General features: G+C 38.2%; 1 long non-coding RNA gene across 1 annotated transcript in view; it reads right to left on the reverse strand.

The window, feature by feature from the left end:
• LOC131930513 (uncharacterized) overlaps positions 1 to 13,020 on the reverse strand; it is a 54,353-nt gene extending 41,333 nt beyond the window's left edge. Inside the window, exon 1 of the long non-coding RNA XR_009384132.1 lies at positions 12,982 to 13,020. This is a non-coding gene — a long non-coding RNA (uncharacterized LOC131930513). The remainder of the gene's footprint in view (positions 1 to 12,981) is intronic.
• Positions 13,021 to 22,118: the final 9,098 nt, after the last annotated feature.

Consider the following 22,118-nt stretch of genomic DNA (forward strand, 5'->3'; position numbering starts at 1 on the left):
CGAACCAACCAACCAACCAACGACCACAAAACTACGAACCACAATTAACACCACTAACCGACAACCGACCAACCAACGACAACTAATCCACTAATCGACGACCAACCAACCAACGACCACAAATCTACGAACCACAACTAAAACCACTAACCGACAACCGACCAACCAACGACAACTAATCTACTAATCGACGACCAACCAACCAACGACCACAAAACTACGAACCACAACTAATACCACTAACCGACAAACGACCAACCAACGACAACTAATCCATTAATCGACGACCAACCAACCAACCAACGACCACAAAACTACGAACCACAACTAACACCACTAACCGACAACCGACCAACCAACGACAACTAATTCACTAATCGACGACCAACCAACCAACGACCACAAAACTACGAACCACAACTAACACCACTAACCGACAAACGACCAACCAACGACAACTAATCCACTAATCGACGACCAACCAACCAACGACCACAAAACTACGAACCACAACTAACACCACTAACCGACAACCGACCAACCAACGACAACTAATCCACTAATTGACGACAAACCAACCAACCAACGACCACAAAACTACGAACCACAACTAACACCACTAACCGACAACCGACCAACCAACGACAACTAATCTACTAATCGACGACCAACCAACCAACCAACCAACCAACCAACGACCACAAAACTACGAACCACAACTAACACCACTAACCGACAACCGACCAACCAACGACAACTAATCCACTAATTGACGACAAACCAACCAACCAACGACCACAAAACTACGAACCACAACTAACACCACTAACCGACAACCGACCAACCAACGACAACTAATCTACTAATCGACGACCAACCAACCAACCAACCAACCAACCAACCAACGACCACAAAACTACGAACCACAACTAACACCACTAACCGACAAACGACCAACCAACGACAACTAATTCACTAATCTACGACCAACCAACCAACGACCACAAAACTACGAACCACAACTAACACCACTAACCGACAAACGACCAACCAACAACTAATCCACTAATCGACGACCAACCAACCAACCAACGACCACAAAACTACGAACCACAAACACCACTAACAGACAACTGACCAACCAACGACAACTAATACACTAATCGACGACAAACCAACCAACCAACGACCACAAAACTACGAACCACAACTAACACCACTAACCGACAACTGACCAACCAACGACAACTAATACACTAATCGACGACAAACCAACCAACCAACGACCACAAAACTACGAACCACAACTAACACCACTAACCGACAACCGACCAACCAACGACAACTAATCCACTAATCGACGACCAACCAACCAACGACCACAAAACTACGACACTAACGGACAACCGACCAACCAACGACAACTAATCCACTAACCGACGACCAACCAAGCAACGACCACAAAACTACGAACCACAACTAACACCACTAACCGACAACTGACCAACGAACGACAACTTACCATTAACAACCAACCAACCAACGACCACCAACCAACGAACCACAGCTAGCACCAGTAACCGACAACCGACTAACTAACGACAGCTCAATCACCAAACGTAACCATCCAAGGTCTACAAACTAACATACGACAATTAACACCACTAAACGACAAACAACAAACAGTCAGTGTATTAGGTAAGAACAAGAACGCGTTGAAACCAGCATCAGAAACCAACCGGCAGCCAGCTAGAACCTGGATCTAACCCGGATGCCGGGAACCCATCAAGAATTCTACAATCCAACAAGAACCCTTCAACCCAATTCTACAATACAAGATCTTTGCAACCCTTAAACAAACCCAACATGAAGATGCAACTCAACATGATTTTTGTGAATCAACAAGAACACTGCGACACAACAGGCAGAAAGATTAAACGCTCTGAAATTATTGGTGAGTGCTTGATGCTTAATGCTCAATTTTCACAGTTTAGATTTCAGTACTAATAAACAAAAATAATGTTCAAAGTTTTAATAGAAGCAATACATTTTTGTTAAATAGTAATAAATCAGATTTGGAAGTATTGTATTCTAATTATATGATATATAAAGAAGCTAAGTAAACTAATACACACCATTTTTCAGACAGCCCACAAGCCCACAACCAAGAAGGAGCCAGCATACTCTCAGTCAATGTAATATCTGCCAGCTTTCAAGTCAACAAGAAAATGGACGTCAACCTATTATAAGTCAAAATATTATCAGCCCAAAGCCCTTAACAAAAAAGAGACTAGCCTACTTTCCATCAACATATTACTTGCTAGCTCACGACACAAATGAAGCCAGCTTTTTATCATCAACCTTTCACCAGCATTCTCACAACCAAGAAGTCAGCCTTATACCCGTCAAAAAACCAGCTGCTATCTAATTAGCTGCAAGCTAATTAGCCAAGAGATTTCCAGTTGCTAACCCACCAGCCTGCAAGCATCCCGCAAGACCGAGAATCAGCAGTTATCCGCAAGTCACTCGCCCAACCAGTAATGAATCAGCAAACATCCACAACCCGACAGCACTTCAGTACCTAGTCTCATTGACAATACTAACTAGCAAATAGTACAAGCAGAAGAAAGCCAACCAGCCAAAAACAAACAGCAACCTACCCATAAATGTAAATACCAATAACGACTACAAACCCAATATTCTAACATCCAGAGTAATACCATACAAGCAACCATCTGCTAGCACATCAGCTAACAACTAGACATAAGTCCGCAAAGAAGCAGACAAGTAACCAGCCTACTAGTTGACCAGCAACCTGACCTCTAGCCATCAACCAAAGAGCATTCAAAACCAATAGACCAGCGCTTACACGAATCAAGCCTAGAATTCTGCATCCAAATAAGAATCATGCAACCAACCATGAATCTAGCAACCGACATGAATCTTTCAACCCATCAAGAATTTTTCAACCCAACAAAAAGCTGCAACCCTATAAAAAGATGCAATCCATCAAGAATCCTGTCACCCATCAAAAATCCTGCAACCGAACAAGAATCCTACAAACCGATCAAGAATTCTTCCACCAATCAAAAATCCTGCAACTCAAAAAGAATCCTGCAACCTATCAAGAAACCTGCCACCCATCAAGAAACCTGCCACCCATCAAGAAACATGCCACCCATCAAGAATCCTGCAAGCCATCAAGAATCCTGCAACCCAAAAAGATTTCTGCAACCCAACAAGGATCCTACCAAAAAACAAGAATTGTGCAAATCAACAAGAATTCTACAACCCATCAAATATCCTGCAACCGAACAAGAATCCTGCAACCCAAAAAGATTTCTGCAACCCAACAAAGATCCTACAAAAAAAAAAAAAAAAGAATTATGCAAATCAACAAGTTTTCTGCAACCAAACAAAAAAACCTGCAGCCCATCAAGAATCCAGCGACCCAACATGATTTCTGCAAACCAAACAAGGATCCTACAAAAAAAAAAGAATTATGCAAGATTTCTTCAACCTAACAATCCTGTACCTCATCAAGAATACTGTAACCCATCAAAAATCCTGCAAGCAATCATGAATTTTGCAACCCAAAAAGATTTCTGCAATCCAACAAGGATCCTACCAAAAAACAAGAATTATGCAAATCAACAATAATTGTGCAACCCATAAAAAATCCTGCAATCCTTCAAGAATTCAGCAACTCATCAAGAATTCTGTGACCCACCAAAAATCCTGCTACTCAAAAAGAATCCTGCAAACCATCAAGAAACCTGCCATCCAATTAAGAAACCTGCCACCTAAAAACAATAACACAACCTAACATATATCCTGCAACCCATCAAGAAACTTGTGACCTATCAAGAAACCTGTAACCCATCAAGAATACTGTAACCCATCAAGAAACCTGCAAGCCATCAAAAATCCTGCAACCCAACAAGATCTCTGAAACCAAACATAAATCATTCAACAGAACAAGAATCCTCAACCCCACAAGAATCCTGAACCTCAACAAGAATCTGGCAACCCATCAACAATTCTTCAACAAGAATCATGCAACCCTTCAAGAATCTACCAAAACATTCAAGATTTCTGAAACCCAAAATGATTTCTGAAACCCAACACGAATCCTGCAAAAAAAAAGAAAAAATTTCTATAACCCAATACGATTTCATTTCTGCAACCCAACAAGATTTCTGCAACCCAACACGATTACAGCAACCCAACATGATTTCTGCAACCAAACGTGATTACTGCAAAAAAAGAAACAATTTCTGCAACCCAACATGATTTCTACAACCCATCAAGATTTCTGCAACCCAATGAAAATCCTGCAAAAAAGAAAATATTTCTGCAACCCAACATGATTTCTACAACCCAACATGATTTTTGCAACCCAACACTAATCCTGCAAAAAAGAAAAGATTTCTGCAACCCTACAAGATTTCTGCAACCCTACAAGATTTCTGCAACCCAACATGATTTCTACAACCAAACAAGAATCCTGCCAAAAACAAGAATTCTGCAACCCAACAAGATTTTTTGCAACCCAAAAGAATCCTGCAACCCATCATGAATCCTGCAACACATATTTACTGAACTGTAACAAGAAAAATTGCACACAAAATTGACACAGTTGCCCAAAGCATAACTGTAAACATGTCATTGACACAGTGGCCCAAAGCATAACTGTAAACATGTCATTGACACAGTGGCCTGCAAAAAGAAAAGATTTCTCCAAACCAACATGATTTCTGCAACCCAACAAGATTTCTACAATCCAACATGATTTTGCAACCCAACAAGATTTCTACAACCCAACATGATTTCTGCAACACAACGTGACACCTGCAAAAAAAAAAAGAAAAGATTCTGAAACTCAAGATGATTTCTACAACCCAACATGATTTCTACAACCTAACATGATTTCTACAACCCAACGTGATTTTTACAACCCGCGAATCCTGTAAAAAAGAAAAGATTTCTGCAACCCAACAGGATTTCTGCAACCCAACATGATTTCTGCAACCCAACATGATTTCAGCAACCCAACATCCTTTCTATAACCCAACAAGATTTCTACAACCCAACATGATTTCTGCAACACAACGTGACACCTGCAAAAAAAAAAGAAAAGATTCTGAAACTCAAGATGATTTCTACAACCCAACATGATTTCTACAACCTAACATGATTTCTACAACCCAACGTGATTTTTACAACCCGCGAATCCTGTAAAAAAGAAAAGATTTCTGCAACCCAACAGGATTTCTGCAACCCAACATGATTTCTGCAACCCAACAAGATTTCTGCAATCCAACATGATTTCTAATACCCAACAAGATTTCTACAACCCAACATGATTTCTGCAACACAACGTGACACCTGCAAAAAAAAAAGAAAAGATTCTGAAACTCAAGATGATTTCTACAACCCAACATGATTTCTACAACCCAACATGCTTTATGCAACCCAACATGATTTCTGCAACCCAACAAGATTTCTGCAACCCAACAAGATTTCTGCAACCTAACAAAATTTCTGCAACCCAACAAGATTTATGCAACCCAACATAATTTCTGCAACCCAACAAGATTTCTGCAACCCAAAATGATTTCTGCAACATAACAAGATTTCTGCAACCCAACAAGATTTCTGCAACCCAACATGATTTCTACAACCCAACAAGAATCCTGCCAAAAACAAGAATTCTGCAACCCAACAAGATTTTTTGCAACCCAAAAGAATCCTGCAACCCATCATGAATCCTGCAACACATATTTACTGAACTGTAACAAGAAAAATTGCACACAAAATTGACACAGTGGCCCAAAGCATAACTGTAAACATGTCATTGACACAGTGGCCTGCAAAAAGAAAAGATTTCTCCAAACCAACACGATTTCTGCAACCCAACAAGATTTCTACAATCCAACATGATTTTGCAACCCAACATGATTTCTGCAACCCAACATGATTTCAGCAACCCAACATCCTTTCTATAACCCAACAAGATTTCTACAACCCAAAATGATTTCTGCAACACAACGTGACACCTGCAAAAAAAGAAAAGATTCTGAAACTCAAGATGATTTCTACAACCCAACATGACTTCTACAACCCAAAGTGATTTTTACAACCCATGAATCCTGTAAAAAAGAAAAGATTTCTGCAACCCAACATGATTTCTGCAAACCAACAAGATTTCTGCAACCTAACAAAATTTCTGCAAACCAACAAGATTTATGCAACCCAACATAATTTCTGCAACCCAACAAGATTTCTGCAACCCAACAAGATTTATGCAACCCAACATGCTTTATGCAACCCAACATAATTTCTGCAACCCAACAAGATTTCTGCAATCCAGCATGATTTCTGCAACTCAACATGATTTCTGCAACCCAACAAGATTTCTGCAACCCAACAAGATCTCAGCAATCCAACAAGATTTCTGCAACCCAACAAGATTTCTGCAACCCAACATAATTTCTGCAACCCAACATGATTTCTGCAACCCAACATTATTTCTACAACCCAACAAGAATCCTGCCAAAAACAAGAATTATGCAACCCAACAAGATTTTTTGCAACCCAAAAGAATCCTGCAACCCATCATGAACCCTGCAACACATATTTACTGAACTGTAACAAGAAAAATTGCACACAAAATTGACACAGTGGCCCAAAGCATAACTGTAAACATGTCATTGACACAGTGGCCCAAAGCATAACTGTAAACATGTCATTGACACAGTGGCCTGCAAAAAGAAAAGATTTCCCCAAACCAACATGATTTCTACAATCCAACATGATTTTGCAACCCAACATGATTTCTGCAACCCAACATGATTTTGCAACCCAACATGATTTCTGCAACCCAACATGACTTCAGCAACCCAACATCCTTTCTATAACCCAACAAGATTTCTACAACCCAAAATGATTTCTGCAACACAACGTGACACCTGCAAAAAAAAGAAAAGATTCTGAAACTCAAGATGATTTCTACAACCCAACATGATTTCTACAACCCAATGTGATTTTTACAACCCGCAAATCCTGTAAAAAAGAAAAGTTTTCTGCAACCCAACAAGATTTTTGCAACCCAACAAGATTTCTGCAACCCAACAAGATTTATGCAACCCAACAAGATTTCTGCAACCCAACAAGATTTATGCAACCCAACATGATTTCTGCAACCCAACAAGATTTCTGCAACCCAAAATGATTTCTGCAATCCAGCATGATTTCTGCAATCCAGCATGATTTCTGCAACCCAACAAGATTTCTGCAACCCAACATGATTTCTAATACCCAACAAGATTTTTTGCAACCCACAAGAATCCTGCAACCCATCATGAATCCTGCAACACATCATGAATCATGCAACCCTTCAAGAATTAAGCAAGTCAATAAGAATTCTACAACCCAACAAGAATCCTGCAACACAAGTGACAGAAAGATTTAGCACTCAGAAATAAATGGTGAGTTCCTAACTCTTAACGCTCAGTTTTCACAGTTTAGCTCTCAGTGCTAATAAATATTCAATACTGTTTATGGTTAGCAATATACAACAGAAGTAATATATTTGTTTGTGTTGCATAGTAATCAATCCGATTAGGAATTATTGTTTTACAATATTACGATATATAAAGAGAAGCAGTAAAATAAAAATCAACCATAATTTTTCAGTCAGCTCACAAGTCCACAACCAAGAAGAAGCCAGCCTATTATCAGTCAATGTATTACCAACAAGAAAATGGACGTCAACCTATTATATGTCAAAACATTATCAGCCCAAAAGCAAATAACAGAGTAGACACCATCCAAACATCCATCAACGTATTACCAGCCAGCCTCAATATGTCTAGCGTCCGTTATCAGCCGATTCACTAACCCACAGCCAACCAGCTGCCAGGCTTCTAATCTTCAACATATAGCCTGCTAGCTCTCAACAAAAATGACGCCAGCTTATAAATCATCAACGCTTTACTAGCTAGCCCACACGCCCACAATCAAGACGCCAGCCTTATACACGTCAACAAACCTGCCGCCATATACATGTCAACAAACCTGCCGCCATCTAATTAGCAGCAAACTAATTAGTCAACAGCTATCCAGTTGGTCCGCTAGCCGACAAGCATCCCGCACGACCGAGAATCAGCAGTTATCCGCAAGTCACTCGCCCAACAAGTAATGAATCAGCAAACATCCGCAACCCGACAGCACTTCAGTTTCTAGCCTCATTGACAATACCAACTAGCAATTAGTACAAGCAGAAGAAAGCCAACCTGCAAAAAAACAAACAGCAACCTACCCAGAAATGGAAATCCCAAAAAACGAATATGAACCCAATATTCTAGCGCCCAGTCATTAGCTGACAAAGATTTGTGCACACCTAATTAAAACAGTGGCCAAAAACAGAGCTGTGTAGGCCTACACTTAATTAACACAGTGGCCAATGAAAGAACTGTTTACGTCTGATTAACATGTTGGCCAAAAACTTAACTGTACATATGAAAGTGACACGGTGGCCGAATACAGATCCCCAACAGACGGAGTGTTGGAATAAAAACCTGCAACCCATATTTACTGAACTGTAACAAGAAAAATTGCACACATGATTGACACAGTGACCCAAAACTTAACTGTAAACATGTCATTGACACAGTGGCCCATAGCATAACTGTAAACATGTCATTGACACAGTGGCCAAAAACTTAACAGTAACCATGTCATTGACACAGTGGCCCAAAGTATAACTGTACACGTCAATGACACAGTGACCCATAGCATAACTGTAAACATGTCATTGACACAGTAACCCAAAGCATAACAGTAAACATTGCATTGACTCAGTAACCCAAAGCATAACTGTAAACATGTCATTGACACAGTGACCCAAAGCATAACTGTGAACATGGCATTGACACAGTGACCCATGGCATAACAGTAAACATGTCATTGACACAATGGCCCAAAGTATAACTGTACACGTCATTGACACAGTGACCCAAAGCATAACTGTAAACATGTCATTGACACAGTGGCCCATAGCATAACAGTACATAACTCATTGACACAGTGGCCTAAAACAGAAATATACAGTCATGAAACAAGAAATAGTCCGCTTCACATGATCTTGATAACTCCCATAGACCATATCTAACTCGACACCTAGATGCTACTATTTAATGTTGCTATTATCGTAAAATTCTAGCTACTACATTTTGATATTTTCTTCGCATCTTATACTAGAGTTTTCAGGAATCTATATCGCAATACAATATGTTAAAACTCCTCAGTTTGCTTACAAATAATATTTTTCTTAAATTTAGCATTCTAGACTTTTAGCACAGTATGACCAATCTAATATACGTTAATTGTCAAATTTGATTAATTCTAATTATGTAACTTTTAAAGAAATAATTAATGTAACTTGGTTTATGACGATGATTAAAAAAACTAGATACGTTATAGGCCTATTTGTTTAATTTTTTAAATTATTTACCCATTGGTCATTGTTATAAACTTTCTCTTATATATATATTTATATATATATATATATATATATATATATATATATATATATATATATATATATATATATATATTAAAAGAAACCGCTTTGCTAGAAATGTTTCTTAAGTTACACACAAACCCACACACATAATATTTTTAAACGGTTATCATGAAATTTGAAAAAAAAAATCTTGCTTGTATAAGGCTTATTCTGGTAACACATGCGAGACAATAAGTTGTTTCAAATTATTTTTTACTATCCAGCACACATAGCTTTAAAAATACAGGGCACCTTTTAAACCAGGGTTGTCATTACAGATATTTATTTATGCTTCACATTCACACAGAAAACATCCGGGTCCCTCTTGTAGACACTGCAGTGGTCAATGCAGGACAATGGCGGGCAGGGGTGGGTGATGGAAGACATTGTGGTCCCCGCGGGCAGGGTGTGGGTGATGGAAGACATTGTGGTCCCCGCGGGCAGGGTGTGGGTGATGGAGGAGATTGTGGTCCCCGCGGGCAGGGTCACCTGCGACACCAGAGCACTTGGGTCGTACTGGCAGACGTAACTGTGTCTTTCGTTTGTCGATGAGATGCCTGGAAGAAACTCCTGTGCAAGATAAGGTCCTACAACACAAATATTAAAGCAGTTTGCTCTTTGGATCAGAGACCTATAGTGTAACAAAATTAAATAACTGGCTAAAAAACTTCCACTAACAAATTGAGATGGCCAGAAAAAAATTTCCAGCGCCCATTTGTGGTAAAGCCAGCAGCCAGAGGCGTAGCGAGGGGGGGGGGGGGCGGGGGGGGGGGGGGGACATACGTCCCCGGGCGCTGACCTCAGGGGGGCGCCAAATTGAAAGTTTGAGGGGGGTGCAAATGAAAAGTTCGAGGGGGGGGGGTGTAAATCGATTGTTTGAGGGGGGGGGGTGCAAAATGAAAAGTTCGAGGGGGGGGGGCAAATCGAAAGTTTGTCCCCGGGCGCCGGGAGGGGTCGCTACGCCTCTGCCAGCAGCCTATAGACAGGGATGTTAAAACCCACAAGCGTGGCTCGATCGATTAAAACGCCTTGGGGTGAACGCGTTGGACTGGAACCCACGGGGCAACAGAAAAGCGGGCAGACCCAGACAATCCTGGTGAAGGACTATTGAAATGGTAGCAGGACCTGCTACCATATATATATATATATATATATATATATATATATATATATATATATATATATATATATATATATATATATATATATATATATATATATATATATATATATATATGTCTACAAGTAGGTAATGTAGGGAAAGGACTAAACAACATCTATGTCACCCCTGAGATCCACCCGAAGTTATAAAATTATATACGAAGGACATTAAGAACAAACAAAAAAAGTGCATTTGAAATACACAAATGCAAAAGATTTATTTTCTTTTGATATGTCTAGCCCAGGGGTCTCCAAACTTTTCAGCCCGAGGGCCGCATTAACTATCAAATATCAGTTCGGGGGCCAGGGTTTCTTTAAGGCATATCTTCGGGGTGGTGGCGCCCCCCCCCCCCCAACAAAATATAATTTATATAGAAATATATAGGCCTACACATTTTAAGTGTCCATCCCCATCTTCCCCCCCCCCCCACGTAGTAAACGGTCTGGAAGAAACACTTTTTGGGGTCGACAACACACTCGAGGTCCAAGTTTGCTCTGTTCTCAAATTATTCTTAACGTATTTCATTCTTGAAAATGTTTGTTCACACAGGTATGTTGTTCCAAAATTTAAAAGGTACTTTGATGTAGAAGTTTTAATATTAGGAAAGTCTTCCTAGGGCAAAAACTTATAAAAACCTTATAAAAACCCACCCGCCCTTCTTTGAACTTGTCTTTAAGGAGGTCATTTGCTTGCAATTCAATGACCTCCCGCTGCAGTTCATCTTTGCAACTGGCCACATTTGCTTCAAATGGGTTTTGAAACAGTCACACTTCGTCTGCCTTTGAATCCAAGTAAGAGAACCGCTACTGAAACTGCAGCTGGAGGTCTTTAATGATCTCGTATGTAAATGACGTGGGGAACTCAGTGGTTTAGCTTCAGCCGTTAAGACCTTGCACTGCTGAAAGTGTGTCAAGTTGTTCACTCTTCATTAGACAATAATGACTGTGGCTTGCCTTTACTTTCAGAAAGTCACCCATTTTTTTTCTTAATTTAAATATTCTGCTCAGAACTTTCTCGCAAAATGAGCCATTTTACTGATGTGAAATATGATCAATCTTTCGATCTATGGTAAGATTATATTCTCTCCGGTAACAGTGTCATACATTCTATGTAGGGAAGCCAGCTCTTGGGTTATGTTCATGTCTTCATCCACACCGCAAATGAACACAAGAAGTTGAGGCGGAACAACTGTCAAGCGACTCATCCATTGCAAATGAAAAATGGCTAAGCTTGCTTGCATTTTTCGCTATTTGAGTTACGATGTTTTCACCAATGTCTGCAACATGGCGGGCAATGGTATTTACACCCTAAGCTACATTCTCAAATTGTTTTGAATTTCCTGTGCAAAGTTCCTCAGCCACCTCTTAAAACATTTATTCAGTGGACAAAAAGATCGTCGCGGGCCGGATGAAATGACCTCGCGGGCCGCATCCGGCCCGCGGGCCGTAGTTTGGAGACCCCTGGGCTAGCCTATATTCACCCCCCCCCCCCCCCCCCCCCCCGAGATCTGCCAATGGTTATGGTTAATGAAACTTTATCACATATGGTAGGTTAAGGGTGGTTGTTGCTTTCTTACAAATGGATGTGGAAAAGGCATGATTATTATATTTTAAAACTATAAATTTAATTAGAATTTAATTAAATAGGCCTACTATTTTAACGGAGTATAATAAAGTGCCAGATCTATGAACGGATTCCTACGGTTTTGTTCGGCGCTTTGCGACTAATTATAATCTGAATCGAAATTGGTATTGAATTCTATCAATCATTGCTGAAAGTAATTTTAAAATTTATGTTTATTTTTTTAAATCTTTTAAAATAAGTGCAGGAAAAATCTTTGTTAACTTAATGCTTTATGGATGAAAATTTTTCTCAGCTTGAATAAAATTAAGGCCAAGGGGAGGTGTCATGGCTGATCATCGAAGTCGGATGTAAACAAACCTTTCCATTTGCTCATTATGGAGATCAACAAGACCCAGAAAGTAAGTTGATTTGTAGCACTCTTGTTAAGCGACCGATGTTTAAATTCGACTGATAACAATCACCTAGTTTAAATGTTCATTTTTACAAAGTTTTGATGTTAATAAACTTCGTTTGCTTGTTAAAGAACCAGAACATGAAAAAGAAAACGAAAGTTGATTTTCTTACGCCTCGGAATAGTTTGTGACAGTTTTCGCCCGCACATAATCTTATGCTAAATAAGTTGTCATTTATGTTAATATCTTCTCAATAAAAACAAGACGTTTCTTACACTCTTGAGACATGGTGCTACCTTCCGGCGCCATGCTCGTTGAAATGAAGGTAAGTAATCAATGAGATCTAGATCTAGATCTAGATTCGAGATCTAGATTCTAGTCTAGCCTCAATGAACGAGTGTCAACGCCAACGAGTCTATGACTTGAGACTTGAGACTTTAATGAATAAGCTGCAACCACGAATACTAGATCTATCTAGAATTTCTAGCTTAACTCTAGATGTTTAGAATAGACTAGGTAAAAATGATATCCAACAAAAGGAAATTAATTAGGGCATGAGTAGGGTATTGGGCATTGGGCATTAAAGTATCAGGCATCATTATCTTTTATTCTTATGATAGTACTTAGATAGTAGGCTAGCCGCTATACTATAGGCCTATACTAGTATACTCTGTCCAATAGACCAATACTGTACATGTTTATGCGCAAGTGCAGGTTCTCAGTTCTCATCCCTTTATACTTTATTATACTTGATCTGCATGTAACATGAAGCAAACTACAAAGAACATGTTTGTTTTTTGTATTGCTTAATTTTTAGATTAACAAATCTAACCGCTTGCTGGAAAATAGGCTTACAGTTTATAGTTATAGTAATAAAGTCGTTTTAAAAAAAAACAATCGATTGTTTGGCTGAGTAGGCCTACTCAGTGAGTACTGATCAGTTCAGAGTTGAGTCTGACCAAATGCATTTCAATATTATTAAAGTTCGTGGGCCTATATTACTATTATTACTATTAACTAATTTAAGCTGTTTTCTGTTGATAGTGTATAGGTTCAGGATGACAGAGATAAATATATTTTGTTAGACTAACTGTGTATTTTAGCAATAATTATTATATCATATGGATTTTACATATTTATTAGGCCTTGGAGCTATATAGCACATTTGTAGTGATATAGAGGTATCAGGCTTTTGGGAAAAAGGTTTGGAAATAAAGCATTACTGATGGTGATTAAAAAATGTGTGGGTATGGCTAATTGATAGAAAGACAGGTATTTTTTTTTACTTAGTTTATGTTTGGCCATTGGGTCAACCAGAAAAAAGCATTTGAAAATAATGGCTATATAGTGTTGAAGTAAAATACTCATTAATGTTCTACTTTAACTACCCCAGGTTGACCTGTGGGTCACCCAGAAAGAAAACTAAACACATCAGTTCTCAACTCAAACAGAAGTCCTTTGTTTTTACTCTTTTGAACCTATTAGTTAAAATCCTTTAGAACTTTTTTAAAACAACAGGACAATATATTATTTTTAAAATTAGACATTCCATGTCAGGTTCACATACAATCATATGTTTTATTTATATGTTTTGAAGAGAAATACATCATTTATCTAATTGTTTCATCATCCGCTACAACTAAATTAAGAAATTTTTTCCTCAAGTAAACAAGAAATTGTTTAACAATATTGCTCCATTAATAAATGTAACCATCAAACTAAATTAAGCTTTTTTTTATTTCAGTAGACCTTTATTTCAACGAGAGAATCATTTTTATTTCCATAATAGTCCAACAAAAAACCTGATCTCAAATATTATTATTTGGCTGATGTAATTTAATCATCTATTTAAAAAAAAACATCTAAACTGATTAACCAATGTCTCAAATTTCTGTATATTAATTTTATTATGCGTTCTATTTCTTCACTTTTTTCCTATTTATTAAAGTAATTTGCAAATTATAGGTCAAACTTCTTTTTTGGAAATATTTTGTTATATTGCCAGTAGACCATGTCCTACTAGACAAGTGTTACTAGTAATGGGTTGGGTTGAGGTTTATCCTTCTAATCTTAGATTAGATTCATCTATCAATCAACACAATAATCTGAACATGCTATTGAGTTAACATTTTCAGTTCTTATTAAATTTTCTTTGACAACCTATGCCAATATCAAGGGCACTTTGTTCCCATCAACTAAGGAAGATTATCATTAGACTCTAAATCTCCCAACAAAAATAATGTTAGTGTCAGAGATGTGTCAGGAGGGGGAGAATTGGAGTTATACCACAAAAAATAATGTTGCTGTTTTATGGTACAATTAGAATTAAAAATTTGCTATAGGTGGGGATTTTAGTAGCACATCACACATTGTCAGTCTGCTTTCTATAACCTGTAGTAAGACTTGAAAGGTCTTGATTGTATGGTAAAGATCTGTAGTTTTGCATTATTACTATCATTTTTGATGCGTGTTAATGTTGGGGAAGGTGAAATAATAAACCGGGAGTGATCTCCCCTAAACTTTCTCGAATATTCTTATATAAAATAACGGGATGGGAACTCGGGCTCAGAGTTTCTTCCAGGCATCTCTTCGGGGGGGCAAAGCCCCCCCGAAAATTTTTTACCGCCCCCCCGAACGAAATGAAATTTATATAATTTATATAGAAAATATATACTTTTAACAGTGTCCGCCCCCCCGAAGAAAGTTTACCGCCCCCCCGAAAATTTCAAGTGCCCCCCCGGAGAAAAAAGTCTGGAAGAAACACTGCTCGGGCTATAGACATGATTTTTAATCCATTTTAAATACTTTAAGTTTTAAAAATAGAATAAAATCTCGTAGACAAATTAATTGCACACCAAGTGAACGCCAAATAAAAACGCGCATAATAGTGCGCAATATTATTAGTACTTTTAAAATTTACATTAGTTTTTTGAGAAATCGGAAGTAGCGTAAAGTACTACTTCCAGTCAACGGAAATTACTCAAAATTTAACAGAAGGTAGAGAATTAGATCTTTTACTTACATGTGAAATTTCTTTTATCTATCTGAAATAGTACTCAAGTTATAGGCTTTTGAAAAATTCAAAGTAGGAAAAGTACCACTACCGGTTATCGGAAATCGCTCAAAAGTTGATACGGATCTACGATTTTGATAAAATACTTATATATGAAATTTCATCAACCTAGCTGTAACGGTACTCAAGTTATCGTGTTTACACACGGACAGACACACAGACATACGGACAAGATTGCAAAATTATGTTTCCGTATCAGTGAGGTGTAAAACGTCGAGATTTGTAAAAATCTTGATTTTTTTTTGCACGATTACAAGACTTTCTCTATACTTCGTATATACGAGAAAGTAAAAAGTAGACACCATTTTTAGTATCAGAGAGCCTAATTATGAAACCCTTTAATTATTCACTAGACTGTTGATACTTTATAATGTTATTGATAAGCATGGTTGATTTAAGTAGTTTGAATTATGTTTGCTGTTAGATCAGGTTTACTATGTTATAATCAGTAAGTATCTATAGCACACAGTATAAACTATTTTATATTTTAACCTAGTGATTACTCTGGATTTGTTGATGCATGTTAAATTATTGAGTGATTATATGATCTGAGTCTATTCGAAAGTTAAAAAAAACAATTATGGGTTTTAATTTGATTAAAATAATAATATACCATGTGTTTTTGTATGCACGTATATATTTAAAATAAACCGGGAGTGATCTCCCCTAAACTTTCTCGAATATTCTTATATAAAACAACAGGGGATGGGAACTCGGGCTATTGACATGATTTTTAATCCATTTTAAATACTTAAAGTTTTAAAAATAGAATAAAATCTCGTAGACAAAATAATTGCACGCCAAGTGAACTAGTGAACGCCAAATAAAAAAGTGCACAATAGTGCGCAATATTATTAGTACTTTAAAAATTTACATTAGTTTTTTGAGAAATCGGAAGTAACGTAAATTACTACTTCTGGTCAACGGAAATTACTCAAAATTTAACAGAAGGTAGAGAATTAGATCTTTTACTTACATGTGAAATTTCATTTATCTATCTGAAATAGTACTCAAGTTATAGGCTTTTGAAAAATTCAAAGTAGGAAAAGTACCACTTCCGGTTATCGGAAATCGCTCAAAAGTTGATACGGATCTACGATTTTGATAAAATACTTATATATGAAATTTCATCAACCTAGCTATAACGGTACTCAAGTAATCGTGTTTACACACGGACACACACACAGACACACAGACATACGGACAGAATTGCAAAGCCCAGTTTTTCAGACTGGATTACGCATAAAACCTCTTAATTTTGATAAATCTGGATTGATAATTTTTGCCCGATTAAAATAAGTCCTCTATACTTCGGATGTGATGAAGGACTGAGGTGTAATACGGTGAAAATTGTTAAAATTTGAAGTGATTTTTTTGCACGATTACAATACTTTCTCTATACTTCGTATATACGAGAAAGTAAAAAAACGTTTCCTCGTATCACGGGGAAATAACACATTTGAGCTTCTCTTGTTGGGTTTTATTTGAGTTGCGCACCTTGGCTCAAAATTTTCTAAAGGGAAAATAGATTAGGATTTAAAGAGGCCAACATGCACACGAAAATTGTGTTTCATTTATTTCTGATTTCTGACAACACTTTTTAGTTTCAAGCATTGACATTATTTTATTATACTATTATTCATTAGCATGTATCTGCTATTAAATTTATTTAGAATATAGAATTTGTCCTTGTTAAAAGCGACGTGATTGACATAATTGGTCTCGCGACACGAAAACCTAGGATTGGCGGTGATACTGAATGCTAATTAGTGAGCTCATTTAGAGTTGTTCTTTGTTATTAGAAAACTAGTTAATGAGGCCATTAAGGACCACTATCTGTTATTAGGAAACTAACTAGGGAATACGTAGAGACCTATTCCCTGTTAGAAAAACAAATTCTTTAGACTCTGAAGAAGAGCGTGATACATTTTCGTCAACTCAGACCAGACGGCCATTGTTGGTCACCCTGAGCTTTTCAACCTTGTTTCTTTCAGGTATTTCTTTAGCATGTCTATCGACCCCCCCCCCCCCCCCCCCCCGCCCTGTACGAAATTGAATTTACATAGAAAATATATACCGGAGAAAAAAGTCTGAAAGAAACACTGTTCTCAAGCTTAACAATATTTAAGAATTAGATTGATTTGATTTAGTCAATAGGACAATTTAACATGGGGATCGGGACTTGGTAGAGCTAGGTAGCATCATTGATGTTATGGCTTTATACTGACACCAGTGGATTGGGCTGATATAGTTTGCTACCGATATATAGCCTATATAATTAAATTATATCCTTACATTTTATATGTTTAGTCCAGTACCACCCCTCCCCATTCCAATTTGCGCACATAAGTTGTAGGTCAGTCACACAATTTATTTACAGATAGACTTACGTATACTCGGTTGAAAATGTTTTTTTAATAAGCTTTGACATTCTCGCTGAGTGAGTTAGAGATTGCATCAGCGACTGATGATTTTTTTACTAAAGAGAGAAAGGTTTTTTTTTTAAAGAACATTTATAAGCATATTATTATACATTTTTTATTTTAATACATGATTTATTGTTCCCCACCAGTTGGCTGTTTTTTTTATCGGGGATTGGCGTGGGTTCAAACGGGTTGTGTTATGCCAGTGTCCGTTAATGTCACAGCAATCGAATCTTTTCTTAAGGTTATTGGGAGTTAATACTAAAATAACTTGCTTATATTAACCCAAAGCCTAACTAAACCCGCTATCACACAACTACATACATACACCCTACACCTATCTCCAGAGTCCATTTCCGGACATCGGTAAAACAAATCTGGTTTATTCCATAACAACCAAAATAAACAGGGGGCGGGGCTTAGTTTCTGACCACCTTTAAAAAAAAATAAACCAACGGAGTCGTCGGTTCAAACCCCATCCATATCTAGTCCCTCCTGTCTTTGTGTCGTCAGCCTCTCGACCATTGTCTTGTTGTAGCGTCGAGGAAATTGAAATGTAATTTCACGCTGAACCGTACTTTAAACTTTAAATCTAGATCCCAACCCCCGGCTCAGGAAATGGGTTTTTGAGACAGCACTTATATCGCCCAGTCATCAAGTTGGAGGGACAACCACCAGAGTAAAGCTGGAGTGAGCTCCCTTTAACTCTCTCTTATGTCCATATAGCAGTAGGGGTTGGTATAGCACTTTCACCAGTTGAATTTGGTCTATAGCAGTATTGAAGTCTGTGACAAAACTACTCGTTTTTTTTTCTGAAAACACATCGCGTTGAAGTTCTTAGAATATACTGTTTTATGAGAATTTGATATAAAATTACCTAGATCTAATTCTGAAGGTTTTTTTCTTTTTTTGAGAAATCGGAAAAAGGTTTAAGTACCACTTCTGTTTATCGGAGATCGCTTAAAAGTTGATGAAGATCTACGTGTAGGATTTAATACTTGACTATGAAATTTCCTCCGCTCTACTGAAAAGGTTCTCAAATTCTCCACCATCACAGGTAGAAAGACATACAGAAAATCTCTATACATAATTCTCTTCTTGGAGACGCTAGAAAACAAGCTGTAAGCGCGCTCCCTACCACCCCACCCCTACATGGTCTGGTGAGCTTTGGTTCACGCTAAATGTTTACAATCATAGAGTCGGGTTTAGTGACGGTTACTAGGAGCAGATAATTTAGTTTGAAACGATTTTAAACTTAGGGGAGGTAACTAAGAGGAGGCTGCTTTCACGGGGGGAGGGGGGGAGATGTAGGGTAGGTGTTGGGGAAAGGAGGGTGGGGGTAGTATCGTCCTTAACGACCTACTGATAGTGTTTTAAAGCAAATATTTTCAGTGGCAGCCTTGGTACTGTCGAATTCACAAATTATGAATTACTGAAAAGTAGAAAATAAAACAACTAAATAGCGGCGTATGATATGCCGCGGGTCGGCTCGTATTTCATAATTGGTTTTTTTTCCGACTCAGGAAGGTGCAGGATGTGGAGATTTATAAAACTTGATTTCGATATTTTGCTCGATTACGATACTTCCTCTGTACTCCGTATATAACCGAGAAAGTAAAAACCAGCCTGGAACCATTTATTTCAACCAATCGCCGCCATCTTGATTGCGGTGACATTGCCACATGTTTGTCATTGTCTCGTCTCTCTACATCCGGGCTCCCATAACTCGGGATAAACAAGAAAAATCGGTTCTCATAAAAACGCCACAAGGATGATAAAGTATCGTATCGAGTTAAAAAAAAAACAATAACCCAGAATCGCTGGTTATTTCAGAGTTGTTTCTGGGTTGTGGTTAGGATCAATTTCAGGGTCGAGAAAAGAGGCATGAAGAATGTTTAGAATTAAGGTCTGTTATAAGGTTAATATTATCGCCTGGGTTAAAGACTGGGTATCGATACCAGCGAAATAAATTGAGTCGAATACGCCATGTCGACCTTTGATAAGTATAAACAAACTGTCCTCTTCAGTTCACTGTCGCATACACGCTTTCCAATCCGTCTGTCTTTTAGATAAACTCATCCACTGGAAAAAATCTGGTCAATTATCTTGTTTCTTTGTTATGGAGTCTTATTTTAAGGAAGTAATTTACTTTCATTCGACTGTACGGAAAAGTGCGTCTACAGTCACCTTCCTTGCTGAACTCTGTGTTCGGAAGGGAGACACAACATTCTGTTATTTCATTAACGAAAAGTGTTTTGATCTCATCGCGTGAAAACGTGATTAAATTGGGGTTATTTTTTTTTGGCTATTGGATGTGCTTCCCTCTATACAGCTTTAGCTCGTTAGACGCCCCTGAGACATTTTAATTATTTATCTCGTTGGAAAAATATCATTTATTTACATTTCAGTGTTAATAAAGACATAATTACACATTTTTACATAAAATACGTTATTTTATATGCCCTGAAAATAAAACATACAATCGTTGGACGCTCATGAAACCTCTTTCACATTTTGCGACCAAAACTTCTATAAATAGACATTTTGATTTTTTTTCCCCAGTCTTTTGAAAGTTTAGTACTTGACAGGTTGTTATTACTATTTATCTAAAAAAAAAATAATGAATTTAAAATTACAATTATAAAATTCAATAATTAAGTTTCCAAAAAAATATATATTGTACATCATTTTTTGTTCTCATCCCGTTCGTTTAACGCACGTTACAAATTAAAATATTTGTTTGCGAGATTAAAACCCGAAAAGCCAATAATCTGCACCTCATCCGTGGCCGGTTCTTGTAAAAAACATCTGTAAACACACCTCATCCGTCATCTGGCTAATAGAGTGCTCAGTAGTGTAAAATATTGTCATCCTCCCTCCCCCCCCCCCTCCCTCGTTTGTTATTGAATATAGTAGTCTTGAAATGTATTTTTTATGACTAGGCCTAATTTAATATCTAATGGGATTGAAAATTACCCCCCTCCCTCCCTCTACCAAGGGAAACGCATTTATCAGGAATATTTGTAACTTTGTATAAGGCACAGCGAGTGTATTCTTTTCTGTATCACGTCTGTAAGTTTATTGTTATCTGTTTATTTCGATGTTTACAGTCTCTAGCCCTCGCTGTAATAGGGTTATCACACAAACTCATACACACATATACTTGCATACATACACACACACACACACAACAGACACACACACGCACGCACACAGAGAGGTGGATCCAGCCATATTGCCATCTATATCCCCAACACAATCACCGAGATGGTCTGGGACAAAAAACAACCGACCCTGCTATTTTGTACCATTGTCTGATACATGGGCTGGGATAATGGCATCAATCATTGTTATCTCTTCTGACGGCCGATTCTTTATGCCCCGCCCCATTCATCTCTGCCCAGTGTACGACCCAATCTGCCCACATACATCTCTGCCAAGTGTACGAGCCTATCTGCCCCTGCCCCATTCATCTCTGACCTGTGTACGAACCAATCTGCCCCCCATTTATCTCTGCCTAGTCTACAAGCCTATCTGCCCCCCCCCCACTCATCTCTGCCCAGTGCACGAAGCAATCTGCCCCCACTCATCTCTGCCCCCCCCCCATTTATCCCTGCCCAGTGTACGAACCAATCTGCCCCCATTCATCTCTGCCCTGTGTACGAGTCTATCTGCCCCATTCATCTCTGCCCTGTGTACGAGTCTATCTGCCCCATTCATCTCTGCCCTGTGTACGAGTCTATCTGCCCCATTCATCTCTGCCCCCCCCCCATTTATCCCTGCCCAGTGTACGAACCAATCTGCCCCCATTCATCTCATCTCAGTGTACGAAGCAATCTGCCCCCATTCATCTCTGCCCAGTGTACGAACCAATCTGCCCCCATTCATCTCTGCCCAGTGTACGAACCAATCTGCC

This window comes from Physella acuta, unplaced genomic scaffold, assembly GCF_028476545.2.
Source record: "Physella acuta isolate Inbredline_101_S28 unplaced genomic scaffold, ASM2847654v3 ptg001791l, whole genome shotgun sequence".
NCBI lineage: Eukaryota > Metazoa > Mollusca > Gastropoda > Physidae > Physella > Physella acuta.